At 49.7% G+C, this 12,001-nt stretch overlaps 1 protein-coding gene across 1 annotated transcript in view; it reads right to left on the bottom strand.

The window, feature by feature from the left end:
• The window catches only part of SHROOM3 (shroom family member 3), a 27,584-nt gene extending 27,056 nt beyond the window's left edge, over positions 1 to 528 (bottom strand). The window contains exon 1 of the mRNA XM_009074105.1: positions 491 to 528. The gene's annotated coding sequence lies outside the window, so the exon portion shown is untranslated. The remainder of the gene's footprint in view (positions 1 to 490) is intronic.
• Positions 529 to 12,001: the final 11,473 nt, after the last annotated feature.

Below are 12,001 nucleotides of genomic sequence, written 5' to 3'. Positions count from 1 at the left end.
TGAAACTCCCAGGCTTGGAAGAAGCCAGGTGATTTTGGAAAGCCAGGCACCCAAAGCTGGGAGCTCACAGCAGGCTTTACATCCCACGTGGAGACGCTTTGGTCCAGCGTCTCTGGTGACTTTTACCAGCACTGACAAAAGCTTTTGGGGAGAAAGGACATCTCTTCCAGGACTCCTCCTCACTGACTGCACCTCTGGCACATTTGCAGCCAAAGCAGTAAGGCTTTTATACCCATGTGACTGACATCCAGCAATGCTGACGCATGACTCAAGGCCCAAAGGGTGGCACCATGCTGAGGGCAAGGAAACAGGGAAAAGGTGGGCATGAGGTTAAGAAACTGTCCTGGACCTCTTTCACCACCAGACACTGGAGATTCCCACTGCTCCACTCCAGCATTACAGCTGCCCTCGATTCTGCAGGAGGGAAGTGGAGTTTGCCAGCTGCTCCCCAAGAACAGAGGCCAGAAAACACACACACACATGTTCTCACCTGGTCTTCAGCCGTAACTTAACTCCTCCTGACCACGTGGCTTTGCTGGGCTGGAAGTCAGTGGTCACACAGTCTGGTCTGAGCGGGCTGGGAGACAGGTCGGAGCATCCCTTTGCTGCATGGGTGTCCCTGCCAAAAGAGACCAAGGCCATGTAAACACCAACACACAAACCCCTCAGACCTTGCATCCTGCATTTCATCAGGATTTTAGGAGAGAAGGCAAATACCTGGACCCAGGGGGCAAGGCAGAGGCATCAGCCTAGTTTACAGAAAGTGAGAAAGAACATTGTCACAGTAGGTCGGAGCATCCCTTTGCTGCATGGGTGTCCCTGCCAAAAGAGACCAAGGCCATGTAAACACCAACACACAAACCCCTCAGACCTTGCATCCTGCATTTCATCAGGATTTTAGGAGAGAAGGCAAATACCTGGACCCAGGGGGCAAGGCAGAGGCATCAGCCTAGTTTACAGAAAGTGAGAAAGAACATTGTCACAGTAAGCCATGTGTATCCCTTGTGGAAAGCCATGTGTATCCCTTGTGGAAAGCCACGTGTATCCTTGTTCTTCTCTAACTGGGCAGTGCCCAGCCCCTGTGAGTGCCCCTCAGGACCATTTTGGAGGAGCTGCAGGATGCTGCAGTGCTGCTTCCCAGCGCAGTGAGATCAGCTGCAGCACTCACGGCACAAAACTCATTATCCTACAGCTGCATCTGAGGACTGTAAATCCCCAGGCGTGCAGTTCAGGCATCTACTGTGGGATATGCCTTTTCCACATGTAACCACCTGCAGAGAGCACAGGGGATGCTCTGAACACAGAGGAGAAAAGCTAAGAGAAAGGGAGGGAGAGGGAGAAAGAGAATCCTATCCCCCCTCCAATGCTACTCCACCAAGCCAGCAAACACATATTTACCCCAGGGCAGCACACGGGCGCAGAAGTCACACAAACATCCTGCGACCAGCGCTTCAGCTCCTTCCTCCGCAGGGGCTCAGGAGGGCCCGGAGCGGCGCAGCATCCCCGCCCGGCCGCGCTCGGGATGGCTGAGATGGCTCGGATGCCATTCCGCTGAGCTCGGGCCGTCTTTGTGTCCGGCCCGAGCCTCCCCCACGTGCCCGGCAGGAATGTTAAGCCTCACACTGCGGATGAGATAGACCAGGGAAGCGCAGCAGCACTTTCACCTAGATTAGGGAAAGCGACTGGTCCGGAACGGCTTTTTTCGGCTCGCCCGATTTTACCCCAAATCCTTTTCTTTCCAAGTGCCAAATCCTGTCCCACTTTGCCACCTCTCTCTCCTCTGAGGTGATGTCAAGCCACTCATCAAACTGGAGAGATTCCCTTCCCTGCTCCCATTCCAGCTGTACACCGGGAGTACAACACCCTTTACTCTTCCAGTTCTCTTTGCTCACCAATTTTCCCATGAAAAATTGCCAATTTCCAGAGGAGATTTCGCTGCAAGATAGAGACAGGACAGAAGACCTGCCACAGATGAGGATTTCATAGATCGTAGATAAACAATTTATCTGTACAAACAGGTGAACAGTTTGGTGAGCAAAATATATTTACAGCCACAAGAGAAGGAAGTCTTTGGTTTAAGGTTTTGTACAGAGACACTGGAGTGATGGTCCCAGAACTGCACTCCTGCCCCTACCCATACTGCCCCTGAGAGATTTCTGGGACAAGGGAGTGTTTAAGCACAGCTCAGATCCATGTTGAGGCTCTGTGCTGGAGCCCAGTGAGGGTCTCACTGACAGCGTCGTGGCAGGACCCACTGGAGGGGAGAGGATCCCACAGAGACACCTGTTAACTCTGGGGCAAATCCTGACTCCCTACTCAGGTCTTGTTTCCATCCCTTACACCTCCCTGTTTGCTGACAGGGCCATGAAGAGAAGAGACAGCTCACCTGAAGGTCCTGCATGTGCTGGGGTGACACTACCTTAGCTGAAATGGGAGAAGAGGCTCTTGGCTGTGGCTGTACCTCATGGATTTGAGGTCACCCCTGAGTGAGTCAGCACTGGGGGCTCACCATGGGGGGAGGGCCCAGCAGCCTGGTTTGCAGAAATGCCAATGCTTGTGGCTCCTGATGATTTTGGGGGGCAATGCAGGTGCTGAGCCCTTCTGGAAAAGGCATCTGGATGTCCCAAAGTGCTGCCCCAGTGCTATAACCATCAAAACACTCACATGGCCAAGCTGATTTCTTGGACCCAATTCTAAGAGTGCTGTTCCTACCTGTCTGGAAGCAGACACTGACACAGAAGAAGATCTTTGCCATGTTCATAGGAGATGCCTCTAATCAGCAATGAGCTTTCCTGGTCAGTGCTTGTCGTAACTTCCCTATTTGTTTCCTAAAGAGCAGAGTTTGGCTCTCCCAGGCCACAGCTGTACTCCTGCAGGGAGGAAAGCTGCTCATGCCTTCTCTCTGGCCAGCTGAGTCCAAAGCAGCCAGCAACAATATTTAGGAGGAGGAAATTGCCCCTGTGCCAAAAAAAGGAGTAATCAGCAGCCTGAGAAACTGATACAAAGCAGTAAGTGCCTACAGCTCCTTGAAGCATCACAGCCTGGTGATCTTTCAGCACTTAAAAAACCCCAACACAGCTTGTGAAACATGCTAAGAAAGCAAGAGACAAGGCAGACTGTAAACTGTGCTGTGAGCAGAGCTTTCCATGTAAGACACTTCCAGGCATTCCCATATGGATCCACACAGCTCCGACCCTCAGTCTGCAGCTCCAAGCAGCAGGAGGGAGCGTAAGCAGCTTGGCTATTCCTGCACAGGGAGCAAACCGTGCCTGCCAGCAGGCATGACCTGGGGTTTTACCTCACAAAGACACCTTAATTAGTGTCTGCATGGGCCCTGGAGCTGCTGTTTGGGGGGAACAAGGAAATGCAATGGAGTTTTTCCTGAGCTTCTTAAGAACCTGTCATTACAGAGCTCTGTGTGGCATGGTTGGCTCAGTAAGACAGTGAAAACTAATCAGTTTAAAAATAACGACATCGATCCAGCCCAGTGGGGAACACAAGGGATGAGGACCTTTCCACCTGGGAAGCACACACACCTCAGGGATGGAGCACAGCCATGCAGGGCACCCCAGAGAGAGCACAGCTGAACACCTGAGTCCTCCTGAGCACCCACAACCCAAACCTCCCCAGACAGGACACACAAACCCAGCACCTGTCCCCCCTTGCCTCACACTCAGCCAGGCCACCCCACACTTAGCCAGGCAGGTTTTCAAAGGCATTTCTAAGGCAGCTCAGCCTACTGAGCCAGAGCATGTTAATCTCTGCGAAGACACTTCTTCCACCACCACAGGGAGACAGCCACCCTTGTGCAGAGGTGCTGAGAGCCTACCTTGCCTCCTGGCTGTCACCACTCACTCCTTCTCCCGAGAGTGACCCTTCTCCAAAGGCTGGAGCTGCTGTGGGATGGGGCAGCTCTTTAAGGCCAGGGCCACTTTTTATTTTGGGATGTTGCAAAGAGCCTCACAATTCCATAGCTAAAAAGTCTCCCTGGCAAGGAGGGGCCTGCAGTTGTTCTTTTTGTTATCATGCTGTTTCTCATCTCCCAAGTGGGAGACAGGAAACCCAGCACAGGCTATTTAAAACCCTCTACCTCCCACCTGAGCCTGGCAGCTGCCTCTGAAATCTTTCCTTTTCTGCAAAGTTCGTGTTTAATTATGAATTGTTATTTATACTTGCTGCCTTTGGTATTTAATACCACACATGTTCATGAGGACACTCTACTCAGCTCTTCCCTCATCTAAAAATATGGCCTGGGAGGACTTTTCCTTTGATGCTTACATGAAAAATGGAGAAAGAACACAGAGATTTAAACCTTTTTATAAGGCAAGCCTACCCCTGAGAATCTTCAGTGCTCCCTCCAGGAAAAAGGCAGCCCCTCCTGACCCACAGCCACCTCTCCCTGCACAGCCTTTCTGCACCAGACGTCTGCAAAGCCTTTCCCTATTTGCTACCACCTTCTTCAGAGCTCTTCCAGAACACAATGAGTGGTGTTATTTTATACTGACCAATACAAAACTGCTTACAACTTCTCCTACAACACTGGTTTGGCAGTTGCTGCCACCAGTGACTCCTGTCTTTCCCAATCTGCCACAATCCCCGTGGAACTCAGTCCCTGTTTAGGGAGATGCTTTGCTCCTGACCACAGCTGACTCTGACCTCTGCTGCCTCCCTTATCTGCCTCCCACACTGACCTCCCATTACCTGCATGCTGGAGAGGTTTCACAGCACTTATCTTAACCTTTTGGGCTCTTCTTCCTCACTTTCTTCAGCCTTCCTTATCCTTATTTATAATCTCTACATTCCAGTACAGATTGGAGTTCTAAATCCAGCCTGAGCAGTAAGTGTGTATGTGTCTCTGCCCAGCAGATCCCCCAACAGTTATGTCTGCCAGGGACTGTAGAAATCATTTTCTTCATGAATTAAACCCCATGTTTCATAAAAATACCTTTCATTTTTCAAACCAGGCATTTTCCAATGGTTTCACCCCTTGGAGCCATGATTACTTAGTTTAAACTCATGTCAGTTTGCTGCCATGGTAATAGAAGACCTAAGTCCCAGAGGATCAAACCCCCCAAATGCTCATAGGTTTAGTAATTTTTAATGTTTTGTTACTTCTAAGTCCAGTGTTGTTCCTAGAAGAGAGGCTGGAGGTCAAATTCTCATTTTTAAAATCATAAAGTGTTTATAACCATATCAGAATTAACAGCTTTCCTAGAAAAATAACTGCTTACACAACGATGCTTCAAGATTAAAGCAAGGAACTCCTCTTCCAACTTTTACAGGTATTCACAGGCATCTCCTGATATTTCTTCCCTTTGCCTTAAATCAGAACCTAAGAGCTAACTCTCCTCCACTGCAGAAACAGCCACTGCAAAAACAGCACAGCCCAGCCACAAAGCCCAGGAGCAGCAGCAACTCAGCTCAGACAGCCCTGCCAGGAGGGAGCTGGAGGGGTTAAAGCTGCTGGTTATCCTCATGGCACCCCAGGTTACACAATGTCCCAGGGCAGCCTGAGATCCCAGCTCAGCCCAGTGACATAAGGAGAGCTCCAGTCCAGCAGCATCACCTCTGGCTCTCATCCTGCAGCTGCAGAAGGCGCTGAGCAGCTGATGAGCTGGAATTACATCTCTTTGGGAATGAGTCCCCCACCTCCTGGCAAACAGCAAGCTCTCCTGCCTCCTCCCTGCTGGGAGGGAGAGGGTTCCCCCAGGAAGGGATGCAGAGGGGAGAGCCCACGCACACCGCGCTCACCCGTGGCCACACTGCCTGGCAGATCCTCCCGCTCCACCCGAGGTGAAGAGACTAGATTGCTTACGTAGCTCTTATTTTGTTACCTCCTGTGGCTGCTCCACAAATAGCCTGTAATCCACAGAGCTGTCACGCTCACAGAATCTCCTTTAGCTGCTGGGGAAGTGCCCCGTGTGGCAGAGCACAAAGGGTCAGGTCCCCTCCTGGGGCTTGGCTGGTTTGTCAGTCTGTGCTCACGGGACCCCCAAGCCACACCAAGAGCCAGGACCAGCTGGAAATATCATAGAATTTTAGAGATTGGAATGGACCTTACCGATCCTCCAGTCCTACCCCCTGCCCTGGGCAGGGACACCTCCCACCAGAGCAGGTTGCTCAAGGCTCATCCAACCTGGCTGTGAACACTGCCAGGGCTGGGGCAGCCACAGCCTCCCTGGGCACCCTGGGACAGTGTCCAGGGAGGCAGTGGATGCCCCAATCCTGGCAGTGTGGACAAAACACCTTTTTCATCAGAAAAACTCTTATAAATTGAATTGAAACCTCTCACACTAATAACCTCTAAAGCTTTTGTGGGAAAAAGTCTGTCAGCCCATGGGTGAAATCTCTAGTTTGCCACTTACAACACTCAACTGAGGTGGGAAAGAGCCAGGTTTGAGTGCACAGACTAGTAAGGCACATAAGGAATTGAAGGCTGTTTCATGGATACCTCAAAACTCAACAGGCTCCACCCGTGTAATCCCTGCAAGGACTTTGTCATCCTAAACAGAGCTAGACAGAGCTTGAAATCCCAGTAAGGCTCATGGAGCACATGAATCTTGGGACAGAATTAGGCATTCTTCGTAGAGTTCTGCAGCAAGATCCATGTCTCAAGAGGAAACAATTATATCCATGTCTGGGATTCAGTAAAGCTCAGGGGAAAAATGCCCCACAGAACCCAAGCCCATTCAGAGAGCTGCTGGCTGCTGCTTCTGAGGGACAGGACCACTTAATGCTCGTTTTTGTGTGCATCACAGGCACATCCATGCTGGTATCTGCTAAGACAGGATTACTGAAGCTGATCTTTGGGCCATAAGCCAATCCCCAAAAGGGAAAAGAAGCAGTTTTCCAGGAACAGTGTGCAGAGGTGGCTTGTGCTTTTCTGATTGCACAGACCATTGCTTGAAGGCAGATTAAAGAAGCCACAGGATGGAGAAATTTAAAAGTAGGTATCTCCCATCCAGACATCCCATTCAGTTTAAAGGCTCCTACGTGGTGATTCCGAGCACGCAGTATTTCAGGGCAAAGCAACATAGGCTGAGAAGTCACCTGGAATTAATCCAGACTCACAGCTTTCCTTCGAGGAGGGCTCTTCACTCATGTGACCCCAACTTAAACAACCTCAATGAGCACTGACCCTGAGGTCCACCAAGAAAAAAATCTGGAGAAAGGAAACACTGTCTAGTCTTACTTGTCCAGCATTTTTCTGGCTTCCCCTTTTGCCTGAGACTGGATGGGTTGCAGCTGACCTGACCTCAGTCCCACAGAGTGGCTGTGTTTGCACAGAGCCACACAAACCAGCTGCTCCGTTGCCATACCTGTTTGCAAGCAGAGAGCTGAAAGGAGCGTTGGCATTCACTTGGGTTCCTCACTCCATTCGGCACTGGCCAAGGGATCTTTGAGAAAATGAACTCCCTCTTTGTCTGGGACAGAGCCCTAATCCCCATTTTGCCCTGGAGGATTACTGGGTACTTAGAAAGGCACTCACATGCACATTTTTGGTCTGTGCCAGCTGCATTTGGGCCCACAATGTGTGGCGTTCCCTTTGGTCTTTCAGTCTGACAATAGGCATTCCACTGTGCCCAGCCCTGACCCGGGGACTGCCACCCTTTCAGAGCACCCTGAATCCATCTTTCTGAATTTCAGGGGGACCTCCCTGCCTTGCCTGAGTGGCTGGCTCAGGGAGATGTGTGTGAGGCTGGCAGGCAGCTGGGCACACAGCCCTGCAGCCCATAGCCCTCTCCTGAGCGCTCGGCTCCCGGCCTGCCCTGCCAAAAGGACCTGGATCCTAGCTGGAAGGAAGAACCTCTAGGGCTGAGAAATTAGCTTTGATCCCTAGTCCATTCCTGGCTTTTTGTAATAGAACTTTATGATCATCAGCTGCAGCTTAGTGTTTGTGCCACAGTACCGTGCCAGAGTCTGATGTTCCCGCATGGGCAAAGTGTCCTCTGTGCAGCTCTGCCACAAATCTTTCTAGGATTGTGGTTTAACTCTGTGAAGTTCTAATTTGGGATGTGGTTCAATGGAAGCAAAGGACTCTAAATTAGTCCTGACTTGAGTAGCACTCTAGGGGAGAGCTCACCTTCTCAGGAGGTGACAACAGTCTTTTTCCCAGTGGTACCACCACAAAAAAGTGCAGTGTAATCTGCCCTGTACTCTACTGGTGTGTGAAACCTTGTCCTCAGAGAGTTTTTACCCCCTCAGAAAACACTGTGCCAAAACAGGAGTGAAAATACAGAGAAATGACATTTTAATTCTCTTCTACTCCATCACTAACAGGACCATCTCTAGGCTTGCTCTTGACCATTACTGAATGCCCCCTGAGTTCTCTCAGAGATACGTTTGAGGATACTGTGGGATCACCTTGGAATCTTCATGGGTTGTTCAGGCCCAGGAGGCCATGAGGGATAACCCTTCACATTGGCCTGGCTGTAAAAGATTGGGATCAAGTCTCTCTGCAGTGCAGAAGTGCTCAGATCTCAGGCAGAGGAAAGTGAAGATGATGCACTGCAGAGCTTATGAGAGCAGCAGGGTCACTAACACACCTGTCCCTGTAAGGACCACAAACAGGTAAAAGAGTCACCGCTTATCTCGACAGGTTCTGGGGTATCCCAACACCTTTTCATGCACATCAGAAGTCATTCTGCATCAGTTCCAACATTTAACTCCCCTACCACAAATCCAAGCACAAACTGGCTCTAAAGGACAAGTGTAAATGAAACTGCAGGTCCTACAGTGAAAAACAGCCACAAGGAAGAAGCAAAAGTCACACTCACAAAATAAGGACTAATTTCCATCTCAGGATGAGAGAACTAGAATGATTCCATGGGAAAAAGAGTCCAAGCCCTCCATGCTGAAAGAATAGTTATGTTCACAGCGAGAGATTCCATAATCAGAAGGTATTTCCCCAGAGTTACTCTTTATGTTCACAGCGAGAGATTCCATAATCAAAAGGTATTTCCCCAGAGCTACTCTTCTTACACTCACCCTTCAGAACAGTGATGGTTTCCAGCCACAGAAGGGCCATCCTAGGGGCTGAATGTCAGGCAAGGTGTGTCCCACCTGGGACCCCTCACTGGGAACCTCTCCCAGCAGCAGCTTGGAGCTGGGGCCAGGCTCGAGCTGCTGGGGCACTGCTCTGTGTGAGCACTTCCTAGTATGTTCCAAGCAAACCAAACTAGGTCAGTTCAGACCTACAATTTAAATGGTTTAAAGCTAAAGATTAAGGGAGTGCTTACAGGAACCATTGCAGTGGCAGACGGATGAGGTCTCTGGCACTGATGAGCAAGTGAGGACATTAATCTCTTCTGCCAGCACAGCTGGATCTCCCTTCCTCACCTGCACACGTGTTGCACTGTAAGGAGCACACCCTGAAATTTTACCCTATGAAAACAGGGATGTTGTCAAAGTGCTGGGACAGTGGCTCAGCTGCTTCTTGAGAAACTGGTCTCAGTGTTTGGTGTTGAATGACAATCTGAGCATCTCTTCACACTCTCAACTGTGGCAGGCGAGTTGGACACGCAGGACCAAGAACTCCAGCATGTAGCTGAGTTGTCTCCTTGCTCTCTAACCTGATTATTTTGCAGTTTCCTGCTATGTCAGATTTTAATTGCAGCAACTTGAGGGGTGGAGTATACAGGCCTAAATCACCTTTAGAGGTGTAGCAATGCCTAATCCCCACAATATGAGCTACTCCTTATGAGCTGCTTCTCCATCCCACTCACCAACCTCTTCCTGGACAAATTTCTGAATACCTTAATCAACAAAGCATCCATTTACTTCCTAGGAATTTCAGCTCAAATGAGAAATGAGGATAGATTGAGCAAGGAGACACGGATTTGGCCAGCTCAATGAGAGTGCCCAAGGTTCAGGAGTGTTGGCTGCTGAGCTAATAAATTAATCTCTTGGTCACTCGAAATATTTTTAGCATCTGCCAGAGATGAGCTTGGAAAAGGATGAGGACTGCAAGCACGACAAGGCACATGAGATGAGTGAGGAACCCTTAGCCCCTCTTGTCTCTTAGCACCCACAGAGGCTGGGGGAAGCTCACCTGGATGGGCTCAGGGGCTTCCCTGGTGATGCTGCTCTCGAGCACCAAGGAGGTGAAGCACCTCTCAAAGGAGGCTGCATCTTTGCTAGGGACATGCAGTGATTTGGAGTCACAGCCTGGAAATCTCTGCATGCCAATAGGGAGAAGGGGAGCACTACATATCCTCAATTCCAGCCTCTCCTTGCACACAGGACATGCTGTTAGCATCATCATTCCAATCACCCCTCCCAAAATGAAGCTTAGTGGAGTCAGTCCCAAACACAAAGTGAGTCAGAAGTGCCAAACTCTTTCACAGAGAGAACAGCAAACCCAAATCCTATGATGCAGCCATTAGTGTCAATATTTACTCCTCACAAATCAGAGACAAGTGACCTGATAAATGGTGTCAGACTGAGTCTGGTGAGATGGAGGAGGAAGGGGATAGATAGACTTGGGGAAAGGACATGACATTAATCAGCACCACCCCTGCCAACCCCTTGACAGAAACAAGGTAGTAAACTCATTAGCCACTTAGAAACTAAGCTCCCTTTTTGCTGTGGCAGTGCTGGCCCCCAGTTTCCAGCCTGGAGGTTTGGCATCCTTCACCACAAAGCCGCTGGGCCCCATAAAATTTTCTCCTTTCAATCCACCTCTCAACACACACCTCTCCCTGGCTTTGCTGGCTGAACTGCTCCCCTCCCTACACAGAGCAGACCCATCCCGAGGTCTGGCCTGAGGGCATTAAGCACTCAGGCTATCAGGGAGTAAGGAGGCTCCCAGGCAAACAGTGTCTGCACAGGAAGACAAACAAATCAAACCATGATTTCACAAGGCAAACTCCTTGGCTGTAAGAGCCACTTGAAATAGCCCAGCTTCTCCTTCTCCCTGCGGATCATTCCTGCCCCTGGGGGTGGGATACGCCGTTCCCTTCTCCCTGCCTGCATGGGAAAACAGTATCAAGACAAACACACTCCAGGCTTGGTCTTTCCATCAGGGCTGTAGCTGAGTTTTTAGAGCTATGCATGGATTTGCTCCCATCTATCCAGGGAAACTTCAGCTGCCACTGCATGAATAGGATGCAGCCACTTTGCACAGGGGCCCAGTCCCCACTATAACTGCACTGGCCACCAGTTATCACCACGTACTTTGCTTAAATTAGGCTGAAATGGAGTCTGTCTCCTGCCTGGAGCCTGTTTGTAACTGCAAAGGAATCTGTGCTCACGAGATGGGATCAGGGCACTGCTGGAGAGCACTTGGCCTGGCTATTTTTATTGTCTCCCTGAATACTTTCCCTCGACGCCGTTTTAAGTTGCTGAGAGAATAGCAAAGATGAGATTTTTTATAAATAACAGACACACTGATAGTCCATAGGAACCGTGTCCTTTTAACTCTTGGATGTGTCTCAAATCTCTGCCCTTGTTGCCAGGATGCTGAAGGCATTTTGGAGGCACAACATGATGAAATCTAATCAGGGTGAAGTGGGCTGGTTTCATTTCCATCAGATTCCTCTTTCAAAGGCACAAATTTACCCTTCTGATCCTTCTCCCAAGCACTAGGACTGAGCCAACGCAGCAGTTACTGCTACACCAAAACCCCCACCCAATCCACCAAGAACAACTGGTGACTGAAATTTCTTGTGTTTCTTTAAACCCAAAGGACACTGCCACTAATTCAAGCCCTGGTACAACCAGAATGTAAAGGATTAGAGAAGTGGCTCTCATCTGAATACAGGCAAGCACAGTTAGCCAAGCTTTTCATTCCAGTTAAACTTGGGAACAACCCCCCAAATCACTGCTTTCAAACATATACACACACACTTTCTTATGTGTCTCTTCTTGGATATCAGAAAGCTTTAGGTATTTATAACTCTTGCAGTTTTGGGTTCTTTGGAGTGAATCATCTGTTCTCAACACAGCACTTGCCAGGAAAAAGGAAGTGCTTGTGCAGGTGAAAGTGCACATCCACAGTTTG

This window comes from Acanthisitta chloris, unplaced genomic scaffold, assembly GCF_000695815.1.
Source record: "Acanthisitta chloris isolate BGI_N310 unplaced genomic scaffold, ASM69581v1 scaffold28284, whole genome shotgun sequence".
Taxonomy (NCBI): Eukaryota; Metazoa; Chordata; class Aves; order Passeriformes; family Acanthisittidae; genus Acanthisitta; species Acanthisitta chloris.
Note: the sequence above shows the minus strand (reverse complement) of the source record. Positions and strands in the feature narration are given on the sequence as shown.